Genomic DNA, 4350 nt, shown 5'->3' on the forward strand with positions numbered 1-4350 from the left:
AATCCCTGACTGCCAGAAGCTGGGACTGAACGACAGAGGAGGGATCACACAACGAGTACTTGTTCTGTTCATTCCCTCTGAAGCACCTAGCAGAAGTAGGATTGCCAACTGTCTAATCACACAAACCCAAACACCCTTGCCCTGCGGCTCAGGGATGGGGCAAGAGGTTGAGGTGTGGGAGGGGGAGAGGGCTCTGGCTGGTCAGCACTTACCTTGGTTGGCTCCTGGTTGGCGGCACAGTGGGGCTAAGGCAGTCTCCCTGCCTGTCCTGGCCCCGTGCCACTCCCGGAAGCAGCCGGCACTTCCCTGCAGCCCCTGGGATGGGGCAGGGGGCTCTGCGCACTGCCCTGCCTGCAGGCATTGCCCCTGCAGCTCCCATTGGCTGCAGTTCCCAGCCAATGGGAGCTGCAGAGTCACGCTTGGGGCAGGGGCAGTGCACTGAGACCCGCTGCCCCCCACCTCCCAAGGGGCTGCAGGGATGTGTTGGCTGCTTCTGGAAGCAGCACTTGGCCAGGGCAGGCAGGGAGCCTGCCTTAGCACTGCTGTGCTGCCGGTCTTTTAGCAGCCTAAAATCTCCCAGTTTGGCTTCAGTAGCCTCCGGGAGATAGAGCCCAACTCCGGGAGACTCCCGGCAAAACTGAAAGGGTTGGCAACACTAGTTGGAAGACAGGATCCTAGGCTAGGTGGACCATTAGTCTGACCCAGCGGAACCATTCTTATGTTATGTCATTGCTTACAGAACACCCATAGGTAAGCACAAGAAAATGGGGATTCATTCTGTCATCCACACACCAACTATAATAATGCATGAGACACTCTCCCTTGCTGAGTGCAGTCTGAACCCTGTGAAGTCTTGTCTTGTTTACATAAAATAGCTATTGTTGATTCATCCTGGAACTGTCCTTTGCCTTATTGAAGTGAAATTTAAAAGACCAGAAGTTCAAACTAGAGAGTTCATCACAACTCTGAATTCTCCCCTTAGGATGTGAATACAATCTATTGTCTTTAATTTGGCATGTATTTGTTGAAACAAGTGAATCCCTTAGCGGAATGGCACTTCAGCTCCCTCCTTCTGAAGTGATTAAAATTTTTTCCTTCCTTTGAACAAGTGGGTGACTGGTTCTTCCATTTCCAGGTACACAGTTTTTTATTGTTCCTTTTTCTTAGCCCCATGAATATAGAACTCTTGACTTTTTAATCTAATATTGTGATATTACCTATATTGCTGCTATCACCTGTATTGGCCTGTGATCCTTCATGCTGCTTATAGCTCAGAAATCTTCCATATACTATTTCCATCTTGCAATATTTTCCTCCCTTTCTGAAGGAGATTCATGTAATTACAAGGACACCTCCACAAATCACATATGTCAGAAGAAGGAAACCATTGAAGCAGGCAGACCAGGCCAAGTTATGAGTCTTTCTGGTGCCTATAAGTCACAGGAGAGAACAGGAACATTCCCCTCAGATCATCTAAGATTAAAAAGAGTCCTTGTACTCTGAGAAGATAGGAGTACTAGATCAGGGTACCAGGATCATTTCAGCTGTTTGCTGTGGACTGTGCCCTGCTAAAAATTAATAGGAGCAACCAAAAAAAAAAAAAAAAATGGAGAAAGAGTGTCCTAAGGTGAAGCGATTATCTCTCTACCACTTCACACTCACCGCTTTTAAATAAGTATTTTGAAATGAGATGTTCCTATTATAGTGTGTGTATGCCATAGAAGTTAAAAAAAAATTCTGCTTCATTTTGTGTTCTTCTGATTGCAACCTTGTTGCATTGATATTTATTTTCAAATAGCACAGCATCTGTAAACACAAAATGAATCTCCCTAATTTAAAATGTTGCTCCTTCCTTAAATTAGCTAAAATGACACAGTTTAACTGCTTGTATATCTTGGAGGTTTCTACAGCAGTTAGCATATGGGTTTACAAACTGATTTGGGATTATACTCGTATGTAAGCTCATAAACTGGAAAAATACGCTCCCCTGCTCGACACCCTGAGAGCGAAGGGCTACGAGGTGCAGATGGACACTCTGATTGTAGGAGCCCTGGGCACCTGGGACCCCTGCAATGAGCGTGTGCTGAGGACCTGTGGGATCGGTTGACGCTACGCACGGCTCATGCAGCGCCTCATGGTCTCAGACACCATCCGATGGTCCAGGGACATCTACACTGAACACATCACTGGCCGACGACAATACCAGGAGGCGTGAGCTGGAGCAACATCGTGCATCGACCACAAGAAAGGGACCAAAGACTTTATCCGTTGGACCATATGAACTGGAAATATAAACTCACTGAACGTTAAATCTCACCAAATGAGGGTCAATCCATCCTCATCATCGTATCTACTCATTATACTCCACACTTGAACATAGCCATTATATGAACAACATACCTCCATATTTCAATGTCTGTACTTTGACCTGTTAACCTTTTACCCCCAATTGGGGATATTGCAGATTATGTATTCCTTACGCCATCTGATCTTAAACCAAACTTCAGACCTCCTGATCATCTGTACGTTATTCCCTGATAACCAGAAACTTTTAGGCTTAAACTCTGAACCGTTCACTTTTTTTTTTTAAAAACATCATCTTAATAAAATAAAACTTTTTATTTCAGAAAGTTGAAAAAGCTACTAGGAGGGAAGCTGTTCTAGACTTGATTTTAACAAATAGGGAGGAACTCGTTGAGAATTTGAAAGTAGAATGCAGCCTGGGTGAAAGTGATCATGAAATCATAGAGTTTGCAATTCTAAGGAAGGGTAGAAGGGAGAACAGCAAAATAGAGACAATGGATTTCAGGAAGGCAGATTTTGGTAAGCTCAGAGAGCTGATAGGTAAGGTCCCATGGGAATCAAGACTGAGGGGAAAAATAACTGAGGAGAGTTGGCAGTTTTTCAAAGGGACACTATTAAGGGCCCAAAAGCAAGCTATTCCGCTGGTTAGGAAAGATAGAAAATGTGGCAAAAAACCACCTTGGCTTAACCATGAGATCTTGCACGATCTAAAAAATAAAAAGGAGTCATATAAAAAATGGAAACTAGGACAGATTACAAAGGATGAATATAGGCAAACAACACAGGCATGCAGGGGCAAGATCAGAAAGGCAAAGGCACAAAATGAGCTCAAACTAGTTACAGGAATAAAGGGAAAAAAGAAGACTTTTTATCAATACATTAGACGCAAGAGGAAGACCAAAGACAGGGTAGGCCCACTGCTTAGTGAAGAGGGAGAAACAGTATCAGGAAACTTGGAAATGGCAGAGATGTTTAATGACTTCTTTGTTTCGGTCTTCACCGAGAAGTCTGAAGGAATGCCTAACATAGTGAATGCTAATGGGAAGGGGGTAGGTTTAGCAGATAAAATAAAAAAAGAACAAGTTAAAAATCACTTAGAAAAGTTAGATGCCTGCAAGGCACCAGGGCCTGATGAAATGCATCCTAGAATACTCAAGGAGCTAATAGAGGAGGTATCTGAGCCTCTAGCTATTATCTTTGGAAAATCATGGGAGACGGGAGAGATTCCAGAAGACTGGAAGAGAGCAAATATACTGCCCATCTATAAAAAGGGAAATAAAAACAACCCAGGAAACTACAGACCAGTTAGTTTAACTTCTGTGCCAGGGAAGATAATGGAGCAAGTAATTAATGAAATCATCTGCAAACACTTGGAAGGTGGTAAGGTGATAGGGAACAGCCAGCATGGATTTGTGAAGAACAAATCATGTCAAACCAATCTGATAGCTTTCTTTGATAGGATAACGAGCCTTGTGGATAAGGGTGAAGCTGTGGATGTGGTATACCTAGACTTTAGTAAGGCATTTGATACGGTCTCGCATGATATTCTTATAGATAAACTAGGCAAATACAATTTAGATGGGGCTCCTATAAGGTGGGTGCCTAACTGGCTGGATAACCGTACTCAGAGAGTTGTTATTAATGGTTTCCAATCCTGCTGGAAAGGCATAACAAGTGGGGTACCGCAGGGGTCTGTTTTGGGACGGGCTCTGTTCAATATCTTCATCAATGACTTAGATATTGGCATAGAAAGTACGCTTATTAAGTTTGCGGATGATACCAAACAGGGAGGGATTGCAACTGCTTTGGAGGACAGGGTCATAATTCAAAATGATCTGGACAAATTGGAGAAATGGTCTGAGTTAAACAGGATGAAGTTTAACAAAGACAAATGCAAAGTGCTCCACTTAGGAAAAAAAAATCAGTTTCACACATACAGAATGGGAAGAGACTGTCTAGGAAGGAGTATGGCAGAAAGGGATCTAGGGGTTATAGTGGACCACAAGCTAAATATGAGTCAACAGTGTGATGCTGTTGCAAAAAAAG

Source organism: Trachemys scripta, chromosome 9 (assembly GCF_013100865.1).
Source record: "Trachemys scripta elegans isolate TJP31775 chromosome 9, CAS_Tse_1.0, whole genome shotgun sequence".
Taxonomy (NCBI): domain Eukaryota; kingdom Metazoa; phylum Chordata; order Testudines; family Emydidae; genus Trachemys; species Trachemys scripta.